At 51.0% G+C, this 25,202-nt stretch overlaps 1 long non-coding RNA gene across 1 annotated transcript in view; it reads left to right on the forward strand.

Annotated features, from left to right (window-relative positions):
* Positions 1-981: 981 nt before the first annotated feature.
* LOC109314350 overlaps positions 982-25,202 on the forward strand; it is a 39,232-nt gene continuing 15,011 nt past the window's right edge. The window contains exon 1 of the long non-coding RNA XR_002102273.1: positions 982-1,070. This is a non-coding gene — a long non-coding RNA (uncharacterized LOC109314350). The remainder of the gene's footprint in view (positions 1,071-25,202) is intronic.

A 25,202-nucleotide genomic window follows, 5' to 3' on the forward strand; every position in this document is an offset into this window, starting at 1 on the left:
AAGATTTAAGAGAGAAACTTGTGTTCCTGTAAAACTGTATCCATCTAATAGCCACGAGTCCGAAGGCTACTCGGGATACTCTCACAAGACCTATTATTTATAACATCTTTGTAGAGCACTTTTGTGTCTAATCTTTAAGGAAAACTCTAAATCCTCCTCTGAGGAGATCTGTATGTTAGAGGGGGAAATAAAACACTCGAGTAACGTGGCGGGTCATGAATAACTGCAACAGGAAGGTGTTGGGACAAGCTGACTTGAGTTGTTTCGATTTTTATTTATTTTTCTCTTTTTTTAGACAGAAAATAGTTACTTCCCTCTCATCCCCATTCTCCAGCTTTAGAATGGGGAATGTTTAAAGGATTTGCAGCAAGTGGGGAGGTCTCCCCTCATGGTTACAAAAGAGGAGGAAATAGTTGATTTAACCAGGAGGTTTTCAATGGATTTGCAAAGCTGCACCCCTATGCAGCAGGGAGATTCAGAGGTGCTGAGCCCACAGGACCTGGCACTGGTACTGGTGTCCTGTAGGCCAGGATAGCCTCCCGGCTGCTCCGTGTCTGTAGTCTAAAAGCCTAACTCTGCTACTTAACTTTCAAAACTCTTGGCTTATCAATCTGAGCCTTCCTTGGGAGCCTAAAGCCTGGAGCGGAGATATATGAAAATCCATCTTAAATCACCAGCTCCATACATTCCCAATCAACCTGGCAGGCAGGTCACATGGCCGGCTTCCAGGGCACCCTGCTGAACGTTGCAAATGGGGCAGAGTGGTGCTTATAGGGATTGAACAGAGGTGTGCTAAACCTTCGTGATTGTGCCAGGGGCCCTGTGCCAGCGAGCTGTCTGTCATGTACCAAGCGGAGGTGTCCAGTGACACCAAAACTCCTAAATGCAGAGTCATTTTAATAGGTGCCCCCCCCGAAACGATCCTACCCGAAGCCACTAAAAGGATCCTCTAAACCTCTTTTAGGTGTATACGCAGAATGTGGCCTGAGTTTTGGAGAGGTACTAAAGACGTGAGCCGTGGGACTGCAAAGAGCTCGGCACATGCTCGCACCAGTTGCGTTGAAGCCTGGGTAAGTGCAAAGGTTTTTGTGTGTTTTTGGTTTCATTCGTGTTTTGGATCCACTGAGTTCGTTCCCAGCACGATGCTGCAATTTGTCGAGGCATGAAATCATCTGGCACAGAACCAAGTGCTCGTCTGGGGGTGAAACTTCCTCGCCTCGTGGCATCTTCTCTGCCATTCAGCCAGACAATTAAGGTTTCTAAAATGGGGGCGAGGGGGAGGGTCTGCTTTGCTGTTGTCCTTGCTGGAGGCTCAGGCTTTTAACAGAGCAAAGGTCTTGAGTAAGAGCTTGCTACACCTAGCTGGCCAGAAATGCCACCCCCTGCCTTCTCGACTCTGTGCCTTGCAGCAGTATCTTGTAGAGGTGCTTGGTTCAGGGGCACTTGCTAAATGTGCAACCCTCTTGAGGTGTGGTTGGCATCCCACACCAGTCTGTTCCCTTGTTGTGCCACACCATGGGCCTGCCTTACACCATCAGTGGCCTGGGGCTTTGCAGGGATCCTATGAAACTTGGATGCCACCTGACCCATAAAAGCTGCTTTCTGTTTAAATGGACACTGGTCAAATCAGAAACCCCTTCCTTGCACTTGTGGTCTAACCCATTCACTAGTCTTAGCCTTTATCTAGTTTGTGCCCATATGCTTGTATCTGTGCCAATTCAGTGCGACCTGCCAGATGTCCTTAGGGGTAGGAACTAGCTTGATCTACCTAAGCAAGGTATGTGTGCAATGAGCTATTGTTAGTCAAATAGTTGTTGAATGTCCCTGGCCTTTGGGGATGATGGCAGGAATATTGGGCTTTCTTTCAGAGCAATATACGGAACTGTAATTGGAGACCACTGGTAGTTTCTAACGTCTCCTGTCTGACGTCAGCCTGACATGGCTAACTACCTCTCAATACGGGACAGGAAGGATCCTATTCAGATGGGAGGAGATTGTCCTATTAAAGCTAATAACTGGGTGGAATGAGTAGTTTTTAATCTCTCTGGTGACTGCCAGAGTCCTATCAAGCTTCTGTAATATGTCTGGTAGACAGCAAGAGCTGAATATCACTGTGAGCTGGAAGGGAGCTGAGAACATCATGTGTTTGAGGTCCTGGGCTCAATTATCCCTTCAGTGGCTGATGCCACTCCAACTGGAGCTGCATTACCTGCCAACAGGGCAGTCAGGTCCAGAAATACATAGTCAGCCTTCAGTGGAGGCTGCCCTAAGTGTAGAGTGTGAAACCCTGCTCCCTTTTCATTAGTTTCACCTGCCCGGGAGGTAGAAACAGAATTAACTGGCATTTTTAGCAAATCCTCTTGTTAAGGCTGAAGCAAGGACTCCCAGTCTTGGAAATAAAACAAACTGCTCCTTATACCTCCACACTGAGGATGAGCCACTTAACTGCCAGCCAGCCAGATGTAAGCTGTTAATGATGGTTCCTGAATACATGGAGAGCTGGAAGCCAGCAGCCATCGCCTCACGGCTGATCAAAGCAAGTGGTGTTTTTAAAAAAAACAAAACAACCCCCCCCCCCAAATCCACAGAGGTATTTTTAGCAAAAGCTTCACACTTGTGCTGCAACTTAAGCATAGCTGTTAGAGCAACAGATCTGCATTCTTCCTCTTCTTCGCATGCTTGGCAAGGCTGTGGTTAAAGGAGTGCATTGAAAAAACTGCCAGCCAGCAAAGCAGAGGGGCGGTGGTGGGGAAATGTGAGCCTGGGAATGATGCAGTAAATGAGTACATCCTATAAACAGAGCCTCTCTGAACAGCTGTCTGCTACAGCTAGCCTTTTTGTGAAACCAGGGTTTCAGTCGACGTGGCCTGTTTTTTGGAGCGGTGGGAGCCACGGAGGAGACTCTTTGCCAGGTCCATAAGGGCAGGAGCTCGGTGCAATGTGTTGGTCGGTGCCATCCAGACTACAGGTCCCATCTTTGTTCTAGCGGTGGTTTTTGCAGTTTTGCCTAGTTGGACACTCAAGACCTCATCACTGTCACTCTCCTGTTGTTAAGCGGCAAGAGGGGTAATGCCATTGCTCAAATGATCTCCCAGCAAGCCGTTGCATAGCTGAGACTTTGCTAACTTTGCGTTGTTATAAGCAAGCTAAGTCTTTCCATCCTCATTGCCAGCTGGCTGTGAATATTGTGCGACATGCTGCTCTTTAGCACCTGATGAATTATGGCTAGGCCCAGAGAGCCCGTGAAATGGAGGGATACTCTACTCGCTTTCCTGCGGAGGTGAGGTGAGGATCCAGTGACTTGCCGAAGTGGTGGCGCAGAGCATCAAGCGGTCTGGATCTCCAGTCCGATCCAACTCCCATTGGCAGGGTGGGAGTCTGATGGTACCTGTGCAGGTTGGAAGAGCTCCTCTTTGTGCATCCATCTCATAAGAAAAGGGGAGATTTTTTTTAACGGTATTTGGGCATCTCTCTCCAGTCAGTTTAACTGGGAGTGAGGCAGTAAAATGGGAGAAAAAAAATCTGATTTGGAGCAAATCTATGAATGATCCTCTTTTAGAGCAGATCTTCCCACGTAGCGAATGTCTGCTGCCACTACCAGGAATACTCCAGTTGGTCTACCTCCATCGAATGTGTTGCTGCAGATTTTGTGTCCCCTTTGGTGAAAGAGATGAAGGAAAAAAGACACGAGAAACAACGTAGTGTAACAGAGTGGTTGCCCCGCACGACTTGTAAGGTGACGGTGGGGTACATAATATATAAGTAACATGTGGCACTCCTTGCTGTATGTGGAGGCCTATAGTAGATCCAGACTCGGCAGGGGACCAATTTATGGCTATTAAATGTAACAGTTGGGGATGCAACCCCCGAGTCCGCATGCTGTTCTTGTCCAGCTTGCCAATTCTTCTGCAGTAGGTGGTCGAACATCTTGCTCTAAAAGCGCACGCGCCCCATTGACTTGGGGGTAATTTCCGTCGTGCAGCTCTGAGCCTATGCTGCGTGGGGTGGGTAGAGGTCACGCTCCCGGCACCATTGAGGTACCCGTACTGGTTTTGGAAGGCCACATGCTGAACCCAGTGAGGTGTTTGAATTGTGAAAGTCCCCCACCCAGTCGCCCATCTCTGTGGCTTTTGTCATGTTTTTTGGGCAAGCTCCCAAGAGCAAAGGTAGAAAGCGGGCTGGCTCGAGTGCTGTTCCAGAGCTTGGATGTTGCACCATTCAGCCGAGCAGCGATCGCAGCCTGCGCACAAAGGAGGTGTCATCCGAGCATATGCCTCAGTTTGCTGCCATGCCAAGTGTCTCTCTTCGCTCAGGGGAGCGCTCAGCTGTTCAAGAGAAAATTTAACTAATTGTGGCTGATTGATTTGGAGGAGAGCTTCCTGCAAACCAGCCAGCTGGAGGCAGGGGGGCTGAGCCAACCGGGGATTTGGAAATGAACTAACAGTGACGGGCTTTCTCATCTAACCGGGAGGCTGTGCATGCTGACGGGCTTTGCTTCCCCAGATGTTGCATGCGACTTGGGCCGGCTCCTCGGTTTAGAAGCAGGGATGAGTTCGTATCTCGTTATCTGCATCCTGGCACGCGGCAGCAGACTCCTTCCTGCCCCAAAGAGGTCTCAGTCCAAGCTGGGCAAAAGCAGGATCACAACTGCTCTTGCATGGATGGAGAACCAATGCATAGAGAAGTTATGTCTGTAATAGAGCCAGGACTTGAGCCGTATTTCCTGAGTTTGGACCCAACAATTAATGCCGCAAGATTGTGCTATCCTCACTGCCGTGATTAGGCTGTTGTTCTTCATCCAGGCATGCTGAGGAAGTTAGCCAGCTGGCCAGTTTGAGTCACCGTGCTTAGTCACTATCTAATGGCATCATGTGTTGCTAGTGCAGAGAAGTAGGCAAGCTACACTCCCGGAAGGGTTTGGATCCTCGGTTGTGGTTTCACTCGGACCCTCGTGCGCAGAAGCGGGGCTTGCTCGGGGCTGGCTTCTTGTGTCCTGAACCAGCCGTGCTCCCTCGTCAATTGGAGCGGAGGTGCTGAGCTCCTGCAGGCAACGGTGGCAATTGTGCCCCTTGCAAAGCAAGATACTCCTTTGCATCTCGAGGGAGAAGAGACTCCCAGTGGAGCCTGGGGCTTGACTGCAGAAGGGAAAGGCTCGTCCCCCTCTTTCAAATATAACCCGGCCCTGGGGGACTCATGAGTACCCTTGCAATATCGATAGTCAAGGACTGTGTGCCCCTTTTCAGTGCCTGCTTAGCAGGCCACTTCCTTGGTATATGTAGAGAGGGATGCTTCCTGTCTTGGAAGGCTCTGCAGGGGTAATGGGGCACCTGGCACCTGTGTTTTTCCCCACTTGTTCCCTCGCATTGTTCAGTACAATCACATTTTTTATTAGTTGTGAGTCTGGGGCGAGGATCCCTGGTGTCCATGGGATTCTCTTGGATGGGTGCTGGGAGTTTGCATGTGCGTGGGCATAGGAGTGCGTGTGGGGAGGTGGGGCGCATACATGCATGCATCTTTGGCTGGAAAGATGACCTTGGGGTACAAACAGTGATTTTTTTTTTTTTTTTGGATTCAGAACATCTGGGCTCAACCTTTGCTTCCTGTGCTATGCGAAAAAGTTACCGAATGTGTCTGGGTCTCCCTTCCCCATCTGTCGCGTGGGGCTGATTTGATGGTTTGCTTTGCCTTGAGTATGTAAGTTGAAGACTGTAAACTCTCCAAACTGGGGAACTCTCTTTTTACATGCTTGTGCAGCCTCCAGCAGGATGGGGCCTCTACATGTTAATGCAGTAGAAACGCTCATAACAAGCCTTCCTACAACAGCATGAAACTCGACTGGGCCTTGATCCTGTTCCTTCTGTTCTGTAGTCCTATAGCTTTCCTATATTATACAGCAAAATGGGTAACAAGGTTAGAGATTTATTGGGAGAGGGAGGGAGTGTTAATATTTCGTTGGAACCTTTGCAAAGAGTTGCACAGACCTTAAGAAAAGGAGAAAAGTTTTTATGGGGCTGGTGAGAGTGAAATGAATTGTACAAATGCAGAAAGTCTCCCATAAAGTGATTGCAGGGGGATGGTGGTGGGTCAGCCACCTGTTTTTTAACTGCTGGGAAAGGGCAATAAATCTGGCTCCAGACACTTGCTTTCAGAAGATGGTGTGGGGAGAGCGTGCCCGTTAAGTTTTCTTCTGTCCTCTTGTTCAAATAGTTTAGAGTGGCTTTTTAATAATGCTGGGCTTCGCAGTGTGACGGGAGCTCGTTAAAGGGCTGGTAGCACAAGCTGGCATCAGGCAGTACGTGAGCAGTGCGGTCTGAAGGCTGCCCTTTCCCCACGGCTCTGGCAACGAGCGCGTTTCACTCCTGACCTTCAGTGCATCCTTCTTAAAAGGGGGCATTCGCCAGCGTGTCTCAGACCCATCTTTTTAAAAAAAAAAAAAAAAGAGTTTGGGACGTGGCTCTGCCATGCTGCCACACTTGACCATCACTCCTCTCTGCTGTCGCTCTCATGCTGGGTCATTGGTATCAAGTGATGATATAGGCAGGGCTGGACTGAGCATTTGGGAATCTGCCCTGCGTGTAATCACAGGGCACTTGCCGTGATCCCTCTTGAGCATGCGTGTAGGACACGTTCGGCGATCTGCTCAAGGATGTGGCTGAATTTTGGCACGCTTTTTATGCTTACCTTTGGCTCTCGCTTCACTTTGAAGCCATAAATATATGTGGTTCTGTGTGGGGGCACATGTCTCTCTCGTGCTGCATTTCAGCACCGGCTGGTCGGTGCAGGGGTCCTTTCAAACTGGGGGCCTAGCACCAGATGTAGGGCAAGACGGTGAGATAGATGAAAGCTATCTTGCAAAGTGCCGCACGCTTCAGGCAGCTATGCGAGTTGGCTGGTACCAGCCCCGGTTGGTGTAGTGCCAAGTGAGGCAGAGGTGTAGCTGGGCAGGTTGTTGCACCCTGCCCGGTGACAATGTGCGGGGCAGTGGCTGCTATGTCTGTGCCTCTGCTTCCCCAGTCAGTGGGCAGAGCTAGTGCCCTGCTTGGCCACCCTTAGCTAAGCTGCTGATGTGAGGTACCACTCGAATATTAAATGCAGGCATCCTGCACATCTGTAAGAAGAACAGCACAGCTGTGCTCCTGTCCCCAACCCCTGCACCACCAATCTCCACTGTCTCTGGTGTGTTTGTTTTTTTTCTCCCCACTCTCAAAGATGTTACAGGTCTCATTTGCAGTTCCTGCTTCCTCCTTTTCCATCTTACAGGATTGTTTGTCTGTGTGTGTTGGGGCAGGAAAGGAGGCACTTTAGAGGCAGTCCCGCTATGCCTTAGAAATCCAGCCGCTTCCCAGCACACGATAGTACAGCACAGCACCAAGGCTGCTGCCGTGTGTTGATGAGGTCAAGAATAGTTTTCCCCAGCTCCCCAGACAGACAGCCCCATGCAGTGTGCCAGTGGGATGCTTCTTCCTCAAATGCTTGGAGATGAAAACCTGCCTCGGAGGTAGGCATGTATGTACACAGAATACCTTGATTGACCGAAAGCAGTGTGCACACAGATAATAGAAGCAGGCAGGACACACTGGGCTTGCCGACTTGCTTTATATCAAGCCAGTGGCTTGAAACACTCTGTGCCACGAACTGAAAAAGCTCCTGAGCCTCCTCTACCCTCCAGATGAGTGCTGATGTCTGGAGTGAGATGTTTAATGGATGCACCTCCTGCTGTATGGGGGTCCAAAGAGTTTTTAATGGTCATTGTCATTGTCTGCCTCTAAAGAAGGGGAATGTGGGTAAGGGCATATCCAGCTCCTGCCATGCAGCCCCCGTTGCTGTCTGCTGACCCTTGCAGTTTAGCTGTTTGCTTAATTGTACAGCGGGCAGGATTTGGCAAAACCAACTCGGCCTCTCCGAAGACTTAGCCAGCAAGGAGCTAAGCCTAGCCCAGCTATTAAGGGGTCTCCAAGCCCGTGCAGGTAAGCTTTGCGTCTGGCAATGAGTATTTCCTTTCTTTGGACCCATCACCATGCTACAGATGGGGTCCAGCTGGTTGGATGGGTGGGGGACTTCCAGGTTAAGGAGAATGGTAGGACACTGGACTGGACTGCAGTAAATCTAGGTTTGCTTCCTTCCTTTCTGTGTAGCTTTGGGCGAGCTTCATACTCTACTCCTTTATGGATGCAGAGGTGATATTGGCCCATTTTGTAGCTGTGCTTGCAGATAAAATCCATTGGCGACTGAATTTCTGCCATACTACCTTGATGGGGCGGGGGGTTTGGCACACTGATCCTAGGGGAACGATGCATCTTGTATCCCTTGGCCTGTGTAGGATGGATGCTGCCAGGCTGCTTCATGGAGACTTTTCTCCAAGGGATTTATTCTGCAAAGAGCATCCCCTGCCCTGTTGAAATACCCAGCCCAGTTATTCCCTAGCCCTGGCAGCAAGCAGTTAGACACAGCACTTCAGGCTAAGATTAGAAGTTTCTCGTGCCGCATGATTTCTGTTGGCTCCATCGCATCAGCACTTGGCTGAGCATCCAGGACCCGGCAGGCGTGGGGCGGAAAGCGGATTTTGCAGGAGCATTTGTAATGAATTCTGTTCCTGGCACGGCCTGCCATGCTGCACGTGGGCTGCCCTGCCCATCTCCCTGCCGTCCACCACCCTCGTCCATCTGCAGTAGCACCACGGCGATAACATCGTAAAGGGAAAGGGATTGTTCCCCACCCGGCAGAAGCTTAGTGAAATCATCCAACCTGGAAGCACCGGAGAAGTAAAGATCAGGTGCAGGCTGAGCCTGTGCACTGTGGTATCCTCCTCTCCAAAACACGGTGGTCACATGGACTTGATCATTCAGCTGGGTCTTTGGCTGTAGGGGGGCGGGGGTTTACAGTGCATACATTGCTGAGCTTTCTGACTGCCTTGCAAACCTAAATGCTAAGGACTGATATCTTTCCTGCACCTCAGCTCTGCACAGTCCTGGCAGGTAGAGATGAGGCTAAGTAGCGACTTGCATCTTTGTGAACCTGGGGACCAGCCCCTGGCTCTGCTGTCACTTAGGACAAGTCTTAAGTTAGTTTTAAATCTCAAAGTCCTCAAAGCACTCTCAGTAATGGAGGACTGAACCCCTTCCTTCCCAAATGGGACTAAAGACCTGAGCATGAGCAGAGGGGGTGCACAAACCGTGTGGCTGAACAGTCGCACCCAGCACGGTCTTCTCCTTCAGACAGGAGACTTCTCCGTGCAGCATTGGCACTTTTTGTCCCCTCCAAATACCGCAGAGCAGTTGGCACATGGAAACACCTGAACTATGTTTTCCATGGGAGCTCATGTATTTCTGATGAGCAAAAATGGGAGAGCTGAGCAGTTAAGCCTAGCAAAGGTATTTAGGTGCCCATTAGAGCCAAGGGGAATGGATTGCCTCCAGATCCTCGGCAGGTCTGCGTCTTGGTAGCTCTGTGAACCAGGTGTCTCCAAGGGGATTTAGGTGCATAAATAAAATACCTGAGTTTGAAAAGGCTGCTGTGGTGCTGCATGCTCCTGCCAGCCACGTAGCAGCAGAGTCCGCTATGATGAGTCTTGCTCACGGGCAAAGAGTTGCCCTCATGCATCCTCATCACCAGGGATCCTGGCTTTCTCTTATTTAAAAAACAAACAAACCCTCCAATTTTTGGATTAAAAAATAACCCAAATCCACAATTCCCCATGATTAAAATGAAACGCCACTAATATATAGATATAACGCTTGATCTGAGCCTTCAAGAGGCTGAGAACTAATACCAATGCACCACTAATATATATCTATATATAGTAGCGTTGCATTTTTAATCATGCAAAAATCCAGATTTTTGCATTGCTTTAAAAAAAAAAAAAACCTCAAAAATTGGGGAATTTTTTTTTTTAATCAGAGAAAACCAGGATCCTTGCTCATCACCGTGATGCGATGTTATCTGGGGCCAATGGCAGATTTTGCTGTACAAGCAGCAATGGAAAAGGCCGGCAGAGAGGGGTCATGTTTGATCCTGGGAGAGGTGGGGAACAGGCTTGGAGCAGCTCCCATACAGTTCGAGGGCGGGCTTTTCCAAAGGATCATGGTTGGTCTAACTCTGCATCCACAGTGAGGCCTGGGATAAATCACTGCTTGCCTCCGAGGGCAGTCAGGCTGGGTCATTGCTGTGTTTTTGAAAACCCCACCCTAGCTATGCAATCCTTTCACTGCCAGCTCTTTGGGACAGGGACTGTGCTCTCACTCTGTATCTTCCCAGCCTCTCCCCCAGCAGGGTCGTGATCTGTGATGCATATCCCTACGTGCTATCGTAGTGCAAATATAAATAATTTATTAATAGTCCTTCTCCTCTCTGAGCTGGAGTGGGGGGCACGGGCTTCATTTAAGAGATGCTCTGCTCTTTGTCTCGGAGGCACATGGCTGCAATGGCACAATCGCTGTCTCCCCTGTGTTGCATTCAGATAAAGGAGCACAAAGCGGGCCTCCCAGGCTGGCGAAGGTCTGGCCCGCGTGTGGCAGTGAGAATGAGTGTCTGCATGTGGGCGCGTGCGTTACGGGTGCCAGCTCCTTCCAGTGGCCGGCTCTGCCTGCCTCTCTCTCCTGGGAAGTTCGCGCTTGGTTGTGACCTCAATTTGTCACCTGCCATATAAAATCCTGCCTGAACAATGCCCCGCTCCATGGTGGTGACGTGTTTTTTGAAGCAGAGCTCCGAAGGGTAGAGAGGAGCAGTGTTGCGGCGTCTCCTTCCCAACTTCTTCTCTCAGCCCAGGCTGGCTGCGGTCGAGACCTCTCTCGTCTCCTTCGTGCAGCTCTGCATGCATAGCTGCTGCACGTGAGGAGGGGGCTGGGGACCTGGCCTCGCCAAGCATTTTTCAACTTCCCCCCCCCAAGTGCTCCCTTGATGTTTTTTTCGGTAGCAACACGACTCCTCCCAGCACGAATGCAGAGTGGCATTGAATAGACTTGCCCTCGCACCCCTCCACTGTTGAGGTCTTTGAGCTCCAAGGGTGGGGGAAGAAACCCGTTTGATTGTAAACTTTCCTAGCCCCAGGTGAATGTCTTCAGGCTCTCCTAGGAGTATCTCCCTCCCTACGTTTATCCTTACAGATACCCAAATGGCTAACTTTATTGCTGTCAAGATGCCTCCAGCTCCTCTGGACCCTGGGAGATGTCTCAGTGGCATGGCATCATTGTGCAGAAGAAGAGCTGGAGGGTGGAGGCTGAGACATGGGGCTACCATTTCTCCAAAGGAACTCATTTTTGCAACCAAGCTGGCTTGGGGCCATGCAGCGGGGTTTGCTCTCATGGGCAGTACGCTGGCTTTCACTCGCGGCCTAGCCAGATTTCTGCTTGTGAATTAACACATTTGAAGGCTTGGCTGCACGTGCAGGGGCTGGCAGCCCACTTCCGGCACAGGCTTACTTTGAGGCAGCGTAGTTGAGCAGATTGGGCTCCCCGCAGAGGCAGCCTGGTTTCAGTTTCCTGCTGGGACCTTGGACAATTTTGCTTCCAATCTTTGTGACTCCTGTTTTCCTTCCCACTGTTTTCCTAGATTTGACGTTCCCTGGGGCACAGGCTGTTTCTCGCTATACCTTTGTGCATGGTGCGCTTGTCCCTGCCTTGGCTGGAGCTCCATAGTGCAATTGTAAATGGCAGCATTTCCTTGGTTTCATAGGCATCAGGGCTGGAACGGACCTCAGAAGATCATCGCGTCCAGCCCCCCCACCTCAGGGGCAGGAAGTCCAAAGTTTGGTGCTGATCCCTCTGTTTTGCAGCATCTCTACCAAGGCTGGAAGTCCTGGAGGTGCCAACCATCTCATGAAAGTGCTGTTTTCTTAGATTGCGCCCAGTTTTCAGGCTACAAGGGGGCAGCAGTGGTGATTAATCTGAGTTGATTTAAGATGCTGAATCGAGATGACAAACCAGCCTTGATAACAGCTCTGCCTACCGCTCTTGCTGGTGTTGCCCTCGAGAGCCGAACTCCACGGCTCTGCTCTGGCTGATCAAGCCAATACGTAGACTCATGATGGCTACCATCGGGTCTTTCTTTGAGACGAGGCTCATGTGTATCCGGATACACAACGCACATTTTAAACAAAGTGACTGTAGCACCTGCCATTAAACGCGGCTCCTCAGGAAATCAGATCTTGGAACCTGACCAATGCAAATTATCACTTAAAGGAGCGAAGAGGATTGTGCAGCCTCTCAAGATGTCTGCTACATTTCTAATTTTGTCGATCGTTCATGCTACAGTGATGATGCTTTGGGAATGCAGCCGAGTGCATGACTGACTCGGACCCCGAGCTGTGTGCATCTGCTGCCTCCTTGTACAGCCCTGCAACGTAGCCCATAGTCCCTGGAGGCAAGGCAAGGGAGCGGTTATTGCAATGCTAATACATTCAAAGGGAAAGCTTTATGCCTTTATTACTTTCCCAAGCACCTTTATAGTTGGTCTTTCCCCCTTCTGAGAACGTGCAGCCCATGTCGCAACACTGCCTTCAGCATTTCTCAAGGAGATCCACGGTGTCGAAGGTGATGAGGCATAACTTGTCCCCACCTGGCTCCTTGCTCCTGACTTTCCTTTTGTGCTTGGGCTGGAAAAACACTGCTTGCAATTTTCTTCAGGGAGGCACAAAGAAGAGGGAGAATGTGGGGAGGGGGGAAGAAAATGTGAGCCCATACACCAAAGCACAGATGGCACAATTTGAGGAAGAGACGGGTCCTTCGCTCACTATTGTGCCACTCAAGGAAAGCAAACAGGTCTGTAGGGGGTCCTTTCTCTATTTGAAAAAGCAGCCAGCAGCATATAATTCCTTCATGTAAATTGTATATTTAAGTACTTAAGATGGTTATGAGAATGGCGGAGGACGCCCATGCATGGAAATTAGTGTGTTTTCAACCCTGGAAAGTTCAACAAGGCTTCAGAGGAAAAATGCCATTTCTCTGATGGCTGCCGGAGCTCTTGCAAAGTGCCGGCAGGGACTCCGCCACCGTTTTCTTTCCTCTCTGTGTTGCTGTTAAGGCTAAAGTGGCTGGCACTGCCACGTTCTTCTGTGCTTGTCAGAGTTTTATTTTTTCTATGCCAAATCTGTCCTTTTATCACCTGGCAGGAGGAAAAGGGAGAGCGAATGAGACACAGCCGGGGTGTGCCACCCTCCCCACTTCTCCCGCCCAGCTACAGAGGGAAAGTCGGCTGCTAGCTCTTGGAGGCCTCTGCTACCTCCATGGGGGTGAACCCCACCTGCATGCATCCTAGGACCACCCCTCTGCACTCCCACCAAGACGCAGCTTCTGTAGCAGGGACAGGGCTGTGTGTCGGGTCCCTATTGCAGGTGGCATTGCATGCACAGACCATATCTATACCGCCTCCCTGCTGAGCCTACAACCACTGCAAATAGGCAGGGGACAGGGCTTTGAGACTGAGTGATGCCCGGGGCCAGTCTGCATTGCCTCGCTGCTGGGCTTTGCTACTATTTTCCTAGATTTGACATTTCTTGGGGCACAGGCTTTCTCACGGTATTTTTGGGCATAGTGCAATTGCTTCTGCCTTGGCTGGAGCTCCTTACTGCAACTGTAAATGGTAGCATTTCCAAGACACAACCACGCGGTGCCAGCCCCACCAAGCTTACCAACCCACAGGCAAGTTGACTAAGGAAAGGTCCCTACCCCTCTTCAAAGGTAGGGATGGAGGCACGGAGATTAAAGACCTGTGGCAAAGCGGGGAAAGACCCCTCCTTCCTCGTGTCTAGTGCAGCATCCGAACTGCAGAGCTGTCCTATTCCCTGTCCTGGTGCCAGCTACAGCTGGGGAGGGGGTATGTGCTCCCCCATGACTCAATGCCCCTTTGGGCAGCTGTTTAGCAGCAAATAGATGTTGCTGTACCACAAGCCACAGCTGCATGGCTGCTCAGAGATGACCAGCAAGAAGCACTCCAGGGTGGTTCTCTTGTTAGACTCCGTTGCAGGGTTGCAGCCTGGGACTGCCCAGCTTATGTGCCAGAGACAATGCTGCCATTAAGCAGCAACAGGTTTTAATTGCTCTCACCATGGGCAGTATGGCTTGTTCTGGGATGCATGGGAGTGGGGGGCAGGACACCCCTTTTTGCCTGGTGCAGAAAACAGGATTTCATTACAGAGCCCCACAGCGCGTGTTCTGGAGAACAGACGTAAAAGGGGCAAAAATGAGGATGCGCGGAGTGGTGCTGGGGATAAGACAGTGGGCAGGGGTATAGGAAGTGTGTGAGAGATGCCAGGTCTCTCAAGGAGCTCTTTAATTTCTTGATAATTTTTTGCGTGTGTCCCTGTTAGCAAAACGGAGGCCACTGGGGACCGAAAGGTGGTCGTAGGGGGAGCGCTTCTATGCTGGCAGATGAACGTGCAGCTCCTGGCATGCAGGCTGCCTCAATTAGGCTCTCCAGGTGCTATCATGCTACAGCCTCTGCCACAAGTAAGCAGGGACGTACTGCCGGACGTGGAGTCCACGAGAAGAAAGAATGTGCCGCATCCGGAGGCGGCGGGCAGCACGCACAGGGTAGGTGCCACTTCTAAGCGTGCTCGATACGTGGCAGATTGCCAGAGATAGTCTGGAGTGAGATGTATTGATTTTTGCCTATAAAAACAGCGCAGGGATAGAACATCTAATTTATCATCTGTGTTTCGAGCGAGGGTCCAGTGAATTGCTTTCGAGATGCTGTTTGACGAGGCCAAGCAACACCGACCTCTCTCATTTGTGCCTCGAGAGTGCCTGTTCCAGAAGCACTGCCACGGTAATAGATTAAGGCTCTTTTCAGAGAGGGGAAACTTCTCTCCCCAGGTTTAAAACCACGAGGCTAATGCTGTACCCTTCCACCCTTTTGCTAACCACATCCTAGCAGCAGGTGCTGTGTGCATACACGTGCCAAGAGCTTGCTCCCGCCCTGAAGTTTGCAATCTCGGTTTACAAGATGGATGAGGGGAGGTTTATTACCCTGCACTTTGCAGAAGGGGAGACAAGGCCTGACAGCAGGGAAATGTCTTGCATTGAGGCCATTGGGAGCTGAGGTCAGCCTTGGAGCCAAGCACCATTCATCTTCTGTATCCCCATCCAGTGCTTCAACACCAGTCACTCCGGCCTTTGTGCCGTCTTCCCCTGCGCAGAGACAGGCGTGAACTATCACACTTGCAGACTAGGAAGTCCAGGAGAGGCTCTCTCAAAAGCCTCCGATTTTAGTCCATCAGCAGCACTGCACGCAAGAGCAGCGATTTGCTCGTTCTGGCTGAAGCCTGTTTTTGGACCAGAAGTTCATGCTTTCCCCATTGCGCCCTTCCAGCTCAATGAGGTTGGTGGCAGAGGTGCTTGGGACAGCTGTCTCCTTGGGGCTTCTTGGTCAAATCCAGCATGGAGCTGACAGGGGCGGATGTGAATTGATGGGATCTCTAATCCCATACAGCGCCCTGTGTCTTGGGAAAGACTTGAATGGTCTCGGAGGGTAATGGTTAAACCCTAGCTAGCATGAATTCCTGCTGGCGTCAGGGAAGTCCAACTGATTTAGTGGCTCATGGCTGCACCCCGAGTAAATCTTTGTGGCAGAAAAGTTCTTCTGGTTGAAGCCTGGAGTACAAGGAAGCCTGAGGGAGAAGTTTACACTGTTAGACCCTGTAAAGGTCTTTCCTGATTCAGATCCGCTGGGTGTAAATGCATCACCGGTGCTAAAGCCCTAGGGAGGAGGAGGCTCACCCGAGTGCAGGACCTGGGCATCTTTTGATGTCCCACTTCAGCCTTCAAGGGACTTTGTCTGGGTCCCCAGCACATGCCAGTCCCAGCTCCTGCAGCCCACATGAAACCCAGCCCCTCTGCGAGCTTGTCTCTGGGTCACTGAGTTTGGCTGTGGAGATCAGGAGCAATTGCTGAGCACTTTAAATTAAGTGCCTTCCTATATGAGAGTTTAATTATCACATTATAGGACAGTTACTGGGCATTAGGATTTTTATAATTATTAATATCATATTAAATAATGAATTATCGCGAACAATTAAAATTAATTACATTTCTCCAAGTTAATTAAATTATTCTTTTAATAGGGTGAGCGAGTCTGCTGCACCATAAAAATTAAACTCTCCTAACAAAGAGGCAGTAGAAGGTGTGGACGTGGTATTCGGTGCCGAAAGTCCAGCTTATCTTTCTGCACGCCGTATGCAAACATGCCTTATGATGGCCACAGATGAAAGACGCTCAACCTATTTAGCTTGCAGAGGAGGAGGTTGAGAAGTGGTTGGATAACTCTTACAAATACCAACATGGGAAAGAGTTTTCCTATCAGAGGTGGCTTTTTATTCCAGCAGGGCACGATCCAGTGGTAGAAGCTGAAACTGGGGAAATCGGGGCTGTAAATAAGATGTACATTTTAAGGCTTGGGGGTATTGACCACTGGAGTGACTCAGCTAGGGAAGTGAAGGGATTCTTCGTCCTATGAAATCTTCAGATGGAGACGGGCTGGCTCTTTAAGAAGATGCTCTCTAGCTCCAGGAGATGTTATTAGCTTGCACCAGCAATTATTGTGCTGCCTGGGAGGTCAGGGCAGGAGATTGCAATGGCCCTTTCCAGCTTTATAGGTCTAAACTCTATTAACCTGGCTCCAACACTTGCATACCATGAGCTCCCTTCTGTCCACCTCCAGAGCTAGCAATCCTGCATGGTCCGGGGGAAGGGGGTCTCCATTTTAGAAGTGGGAGGATGAGGTGCAGTAAGTCAGCGTGGCCCTAATAGGGTGCTGGGCTGCTAGCACTGCCTCCTCTTAGAGAGACAAAGCTGGGGTCTACTCATAAAAGAGGGAGGCAGCATGGTATAATGACCTTGCTGAAAGGCCTCCCAGGAAGTCAGAAGCAGGGAACTGGACCCAGCCCTCTGCATCCTAGGGTAGTGCCCTAACCATTGGGCCATCTTTCTTCCACTTCAGTTAATAAAAATAGTCCTGTGCTTCCATCCTGCTGCTGTGAAGGCTTGAGTGACTTTAAAAGGTCAGGCTCGGGACCGGCTTTCTGCTAACCCCCCGTTGCTTTTGAACCCAGGGCCATGACTGGATAGATCTCCAAACCCCATTCCCGGAGGGGAGGGTGTAGCATTGGCAGCAGCTAAGCTGAAGTATCCCTTCAAGCCACTGTCTGTATTTCGGAGCCGTTCCCTGATAGGTGCCACCTCTTGCTCCAGACGCGAGGGCAGGAATACCTCTCTGCCAGCTCCCTGGGAGTTGGCAGGCCCCATTGCCTTGGCCCCAGCACCTTCCTGCAGAGGACTCAGCTGCATCACTGCATGCTCAGGTCACAGATCGCCTCAGGTGCCTGGCGCCGAGCGGCTGAGTTACCTCTGGCGGCACCATCGCGCTGGTGCAAAGCTGTCGGGCTCTCATTGAGCGTCTTATTTCAGCACAAGGCTTCCCGAAGTCACTGCAGGTGCAGCTTGAAAGGAGGTAGGGATCCTCTTTGCTCAGGTAGCGGGACCTGCACCACCCCTCTCGGGTCCTGAGCCCTGGAGACTGCCCGGTGCTGCTGGTGGTGCCCCCTTGATCGTGTTTAGAGTCCGTGTAAAGCCTGACCGGGCACTCGGGGTGGCACAAGGCTTGCACTCTGCCCAAGCCTCTTCGCCTCCCACGTTTAGCTCCTGACCTAGCAGCTGTTCCCCTGGCTCGGCGTGTGAGCTCCAGCCCGTGCGCGGGGGCACATGGCAGAGTGGCTATAGGGGTCTCATTTCCGATCTAGAAGCCCGAGCATGAGCCATGTGTCAGCCTCACGTTGAGGGCAACCCCTGGTTGTATGGGGGCTCCTGCTAGGAAGCAAAGGGAAGTGGATGCGATCCTAGCCACATCCCCCTTGCCACTGCCTACATAAAGTGGCATGCCTTAACCGTGGTTGGCAGGTAAACCACATCGATTCAGGCTGACCTTTGCCTTTTTTTCCCCTTGCCCATGGCCTAAATATGAGCAGTAGAGGGATAGAAGTCGTGCATGAAGCTGCTGCTGGCCCTCTGAAGTCCACAGGAGCCCCTTTGCTCTCTCCCGTTTTACATTTAGGCATAGCCTCCCTGAGCACGCGCCGATCCTCGTGCCCACAACAGACTGCCGAAGAGCGATTCTGCGGGGGCTCGAAAGTGCCTCGCTGCCGGGGAGGGAGAGGAGTTATCACAGCAGCCCCCGAGGCGGCGCAGACCTCCTGATGCCAGTCACAACAGGGGCCCTGCTCTCCCTGGCGTGCTGTCAAGGCTACCGTAGCGCACACAATTTATAATAATAATGGCACATTTCACCCACTATTAGGCCAGTGTTCCATCACAAAGGTCTTCGCCACATCACGGAAGAAGGAAAGCAAACGTCAGCCTGAATTGAGCGGTGTTTATTACTGGAATTCATGAATAATTTCATTTAAAAAGGCCACTGCAACGTAGAGACGAACTGCACCATATTTATTACAGGGCTGATTACAGATCCGTGGAAAAACAACACGTTCGCCTCAAGGATGTCTGTTTAATTATGATGTTGACATACCTGACGGCAATGGCCCACAGGGTTGCATGTTAAAGTGCTGCTCACACACCCAAAGCATCTTTATATAGGCTGCCAAGAGAAAAGCGTGTATGTGTGCGTCAGACAAATCCTCAGCTACTTGCAAAATGGAGCTAGGTCAGCGTGCGTTTGCTGTCAATACAAATGCTATGTCTAGAAAGCGAAGTTATGAACTAGCCCCCAGCTGTGCTAGGGGCTGTACGAGCACTGGACCGAACGTCTGTCCCTGCCCCGAAGAGCTTACGGTCAAAGTGGGCTGGGGCACAGACGTTGCATAAGCTGGTTTGACTCAAATCAGTTAAGTCTGATGCTATGTTCAACCAGGTTTATCTCAAACCGGTTTGAGCCATTTTCAGACTGGTTTAGGTGCCTTGAATGTCTGTTCTGTAATGGGTTTAAACCAGTTTCTCATCACTTAAACCCGTTTATGTGTCATGTCTGTTAAGTGTTGAATATTTCGGGGTTGTTATGGAGCATCAGTTGCTTCTAGCTCCCTGGCTCAAGTTTGTTCGGCTTCCTTATGTCTCTGGGTGATCCCACAGTTGTTAAATTAAGCGCACATGGCCTCTGTGTGGTATCAGCGCCGTATTACCAAAGGGGATCTGAGCCACAGGCCTGTTCAAATGCTTTGCCTAAGCCATGGCAAGCCTGTGACGGAGCAGCCTGGTGCTGTGCGCATCTCCCAAGTAGAGCTGCGGGAATACCATATTGTCTTGCACACAGCGCGTCTCCCTGAATAAGGTATGCTCCTGCTTTTTGAAAGATGGTATGAAGCCCAAAAAGATCTGCTTGCTTATGGAATAGGAACCTCTCCTGGGGGCTGGGGTGTGGGGGGAGCAAAAGCAATGCCGCGGTGCTGCGGATGCTCTTCTTTCCCCACCCTGAGGCACAAAATACTATTATTGTATTTCCTTGCTTATAATGCACACCCTAATTTCCAACAGCTATGTTTTGGGGTGGGGGAGAAAGTACGTGTTGTGCACAAGAGAATATGGTAAATCCCTTTTCAGCTTGCTGGCAGTTCTGCAGATTTTTTTACTTTTTTTTCTTTCTTTCTTTTTTTTTTTTTTGAAAGAGATTCCTTTCTGGAAAATAAAAGAAAGATTTGCTTTGGGTTATCCCCCAAACCATTTTTTTCTGTTGTTTTCAGCAATTCAAATAATAATCGTGAAAAATGCTTTCCTATCAAAAGAGAAGCTGTATTCCACCTGAAACCAAACGTTTTGCTGTGGGTTTTTAAGGCTTTCTATTCAAAAGACGTTAAAATGCATTTGGGAAACATATTTCTAATTAAAAAGCCTAATGTTTTGTGGAAATGAAATGTTTCCATCTGTGTTCTTTCAGTAACAACTTTTGCCCCGTTCAGTCCCCAAATCCTAGTTACGTTTGGGCTGGTGTTTCTGCACGGCTGAATTGCAGCTTTCCAGGATATCACAGGCGCTGATTGACAGGGGCGGGAAAAGGTTGCAAAGCTCTGAAAAATGTATTGCAATCTAAAACAAAGAAAATACCACTTGCACTCCCATCCCTGACTACACCGCCTCGTCAAGGTCAAGTATGCTTTGTCTGCTTCTCAAAGCACACAGACCCCAGTCGCGCTTAGCCTGGTTGCACTGTTTAGTTTTTCATAGTCAATATAAATGGGTTGGCAGAACAGTTTGACGTTGAAGAAAGGTGTTGTTGACCTGAAAAAGCTGTGAGATGCGCTGTGCTAGGACCGTCCTTCCTACCCAGAGACGTTGGCCCTGAGTTTCTGCTGTCCTGTGCCTCGCACTGTCAGTTATGTCAAGGCGAGATGAATGCAAGATGCTGCCGGCTCTAAGAGGAAGCTTCTTTCCACCCATCGTGCAGTCACTTTGCAGGAGGGGAGATGACCCTGCAAGGCACAGGGCAGCAGGGAATCAGTCATGGATGTCCCATAATTCATGTCTCTTGGTGCTCTGTTGTTCTGCTGCAACCTATTTCCCGAGCACTGGGCATTTACAAGGTGGTTTACAAGCACAGCAAGGATGTTTCCTGGTCCAGGAGGGTTATAGTCTCTACGCCCTGGCTGCCAAGTGGGATTTCTTCCTGATGCTTTCCTTTGCGTTGGGTGTACTTCAGGCTGGGGCTGACATCAGTGCAGCTTGATCTGATAATGTACTCGGCTCAAGTGCACCTGTATAAGCTTGTCTTGGCATATTAAATTAGGCAGCGCTGACAAACACGAGTCACAACATGGAGCAGAGCTTGCAGGGTAAAGCGGGGAGCAGAGCTTGTTTAACCACCACCAGCTGATGCATGTGCACACTCCTTGTCTATGTGTGTCTGCCTATGCGTGCATGTGTGTGCACACATAGTGTGTTTGCACGCATATGTAGATGTTCAAAGTGTGTGCGTCTCTGGGGTGTGGGTGTTGGTACATGTGCATGCACATAGGTCTTTCCTGCAGCTCTGCATGACATTGCCAATACATATTTGAAGTCATAGGGATGCAGGACCAGAAGGGTGTCCTGAGTTACTGCAATGAGATCCCAGTCATTGCAGGCGACAGCATCACACGCTCCCGCTCCTGAATTTATCAAGGTCCTAGCTCCCTTGCTATAGCCACCGCAAAGCCATCCCCTGTCTCCTCTTTCCCATCCTCCACCGCTCAGGCTTGTTGGCCCTGGGTTTGTGTAAAGATCCCCATATCTCTGCCAGATGGAAGAGGCTGCCAAAGTCTGGGATCTGACGGAGGAGTTATGAGCAATTCACAAATCTGAGAACAGTTAAAAACACAGCTAATGAACGAATGACCGAATTTTGAGAGGAGACTGTATTAATGTATTTGTGCAGTGCCAGGTAAACTTTGATGGGCTTCAAAAAAAAAATAAATGAGAACCACATAGTACTTCAGTGCTTCCTGGAAATGTCAGCAAAGCAGGAGTGACCTTTATGGAGGCTCGGCTGGTTGCTGAGCGTGGATGGGAGGCACTGCCTTGGGGCAAGGTTTGCTTCTGCGTGGATGCCCAAGGCAAAGCCTGCACAGCACTGTGCAATGCACCTAAGGGTTGATGTGGGACTTGGGTGTGCCAGGATGGGTTTCACATTGGCCTGTTGCATGGGCTGAATTTCACCTGCAGTTCAGGGGATTCTCTCTCTCCTTAGCAGCTGGCCCAAGGGAAGCAACAGCCATGGCAAAAGGAGTAATCAAACCCCACGTATTTGCTGCCGTGGGACACAACTGTAGTCCCTGCAGATGTTTATGGCATCTGCGTCACCTTTGTCCATTCTTGCACCACATTCCCCCCAGTCGCTAGACCTATAGTCTCTGGCCACTTCTTCACGGCAGCTGCTAAAGGCAGGGAAAGGGATGTTTTTCACAGCAGTCCCCAGTTGTTGCAGGAAACCAAAGCGTGGGGAGGATGGTGGCAAAGACATCGTTGAGGTTGCCTATTAGCAGCGTGATGGAGCCCGTATTGGTTGCAGCTAGAAAATGCAGTGGGGAACGACACGAGAAGCCTTGCACAGGTTAATCCATTCCCCAGCGCGCCAGGCAAAGCTGGCGAATAAGCAGAATGGGGGAGTATAAGAGTGGAGCTGGAAAGTATATCAAGGGAGGATTTCTCCACCGAAAGCAGGAGTTCTGCTGAGGTCAGGAGCCTGCGGGTTTAGCACAAGCATCTGTTCGCTTCCTATGGCTTGGTCCACAGCCCTTGGAAATGAGCAGGGCTCTAACTTCACATGGCTTTGGATCAGGCCTCACGGGGAGGATGCTCATCAGCTGGAGGTGGGAGGTGGGTGGGGGAAGACCCCAGGTGCTCATTCAAGAAGGGTGCAGAGTAAGGTGGGTGTGATGGGACCAGCTGGTCTTAGCAGACGCCTGCTTTTTTAGGAGCAGAGCCAGGATCAGCCCTCCTGGTGATTTAGCTGGGAGCAGTGGAGTGGATCCCTAAGAGATCCAGAGCAAAGAGATGCATGCAGGGGTCCAGGGAAGCGGTGGTGCAGGGCAGCCCTGGGGGAGGTGTTCAGCAGAGAGCTGACGGCTGCGTGCACTGAGCATTTGTCCGGGAGGCAGGTGCACAGCCAGGCAGGGAGAAATGGCTGGGATACTGCAGGAGCAAAGCAGCAGGGGAGCCTCTGGGGCTACGAAGGGCCAAGCCAGCTCAGCACAGCAACAGCTGGAAGCAAGAGCCATCCAGCAAAGCAGGCGGGGAGCAGGGTGGAAGGAGGGAGGACAGAAGAGACTTCTGCACAGCCACGAAGGCAGGGGGTGCAGATTGGGAGGAAAGGCTGGGGTCTGGCCAAGTGGTCCCATCGCTGCAAGGATGGGGATTAGACTGGAGATGGGCCTGAGCAGCCTCTAGCTGGGGATCTGCAGAAGCCAGTAACACCAGCGGGGAGCCATGCTGGGGCAGAGAGGGAGGAAGAGGAGGAGGGCAGCACAAGAAGAGCATTATAACGATCCTTAGTGACCTGCTGCCTGCCAAATAGTTTCATAAGGACCAAAATCAATCCAGGAACTCGCTCAAACTGTGGCAAAAAAAGGGGAGGCAAGGTCTTCTCTTCCCGTCCATTTTGAATTTTGTGGGCAGAGGGTGAGCGTTTGAGGTAAGCCCAGGAAAGATGGTGGGTACGCTCCAGGGTAGCAGGGCTTAAGGGGCAGATGAGTGGAGACATGGCTAATAACTATACAGAGCCAGTCCTGCTCCTACAGCAAGGTGGGTGGTAGATATGGAGGCAAAAAGAGCTAGGTGCGTTGCAAAAAAAGAGCTAGGTGCATTGAATAAACTGCTCCTAGTGAAGGGGTGGGAGGGGTGGCTTCCGGGGAAGGCACTAGATCGGGAGTGCCAATTTGCACACACTTCTTGGCTCTGCCACGAACTGTCTGGGTGAGCCTGGGGGATGCACTTCACCTCTCTGTGCCTCCGCTCCTCTCTCTAAAAGGGACTCGGAGATTTAGAGAGCGTCAAGCCAGAAAGAAGCACAAGTTACTTTAGTTTGGTCTCCTGTCTAACAAAGGAGGTGTGGTTACACTCACCGAGTCCAGTTCCTTGCGTTTGGTCCAGTATCTTGCGTCCTGGCTTCTTCGGAGGCCATCCAGAGCAGAACCCACCCCCTCCCTCGAGAGACCCTCCCGCTCTCCCACCTTCATCTGTTGAAACCTTTGCAAGGCAGGGCCTCGTTTGACTGAAGTGTGGGTATAACACCCAGCAGAATGGGCTGCTGATCATGGCTGGGGCCACAGGCCATTGCTATCACGTGAATATGGCTTGACTTCTACTGGGGACAGATCCTGGCTAGAGAAAAAGGCAGAGCTACAGGGCAGGGCTCCACATATCCTGGCCTCCAGACTGCACCTCGCCCCCCTGCCTGAGTTACCTCCTCCTTCATTTCAAAGGGCTGCACCTTGGGGACCGTCCCCTCTCCCATTCCCAGCTCCGTCTCCTTCCTTCCCTGCACCCACACCTGTGCGTGTGTATGTAAATGCCGCTTGTGACAGTCGAGCAGCAGGGCGGGACAGTTTGACCTTCTCCGTTCTTGCACGTAATTAGTGTTATCCCAGATAATCGCTTCGAAATGACTCGGGGTCATTGTGCGCACCTTCCCTGCAATTCCCCCCATCTCTGTTGGCTGCAGCCCTGTGCTGGCCACCCATGGATTTGATGTCCTGGTATCTCCCCCTGCAGCCCTTGTTTTATCTGCATGCTGGGCTTCCCGTAACCCTTTGGGCTAGCTCCCCCCTCCAGGTTTCGCAGCACGAAGTCCTTTCGATTTGTGACCTAGATATACTGGTATCTGGTGCATAGATGCAGCCTCTCTTCATTCTCCTCACGGGCTGGATTGTCCCTGTGCCGAGTGACTCTTAGCTGGGGACGTGGGCAGGTAAGTGAAGGTGGCACCTGCAGAGCTCTGTATCGAAGGGAGGCCTTGCGCACTGAGCTGGCCCAGTCGCCAAGGGGAGAGGTGGCCGCATTTCCCATGGCCAGGGGGTCACTGTGGAGGTACTGGGCGACCTGGGTGAGACGGTGGAGGCCGTGCCTAGGTCTGATCCGAGACGGGGTGTCTCACCAGATGCAGAACAGGATCTCCGCGCAGCCCTGATTCACACCAGTCCTTCCTGCCCCTGGGAGCGGATGGGAAGGTAGCTGTCATCAGGATGGGGCTCGGCCTCTTTGGATGTGAGGTCAGCTGCACAAGCTACGCCGCAAAGGCATCCGATGTCACGGTGGTTGTGGGGCTAGGGTGTGGGATTGGGACGTGGGGGACCTGGCTGCTATTCCCTGCTGTGCTTCTGACGTCCCCGCAGCCCTGAGCGAGTCCCTTGCATCTCGCCGTGCCTCAGTTTCCTCACCTGACACACTGGGGAAGACTTAGAGCTGGGTAATACAGTCCAGGCTGTAACACGTAGCTTTGCATGGACCGACCGCATCGTGAATTCCCATCGCCTTGGCTGAATTGTTTGAGTCACCCTAAAGACTCCTGAAACACCCGTAAACTTTTTCTACCACGAGCTCTGATTGCTTTAAAACTTTTTCTGACATTTTCAAAACAAATCATTTGTGGGGGGACGGGGGGGGAGTTATGATTCGTGGTGACATTTGCCTCGCCAGGTGCCTCCGTCTCATTGAAACAGATTTAAACCGCTCAAAACCGGAACCAAGTGTTTTGTTGGATTGCAGTTGAGGGGTTTTTGTTCGATCCCAGACCAT

This window comes from Crocodylus porosus, unplaced genomic scaffold, assembly GCF_001723895.1.
Source record: "Crocodylus porosus isolate Cpor-Errol unplaced genomic scaffold, CroPor_comp1, whole genome shotgun sequence".
In the NCBI taxonomy this organism is placed as follows: domain Eukaryota; kingdom Metazoa; phylum Chordata; order Crocodylia; family Crocodylidae; genus Crocodylus; species Crocodylus porosus.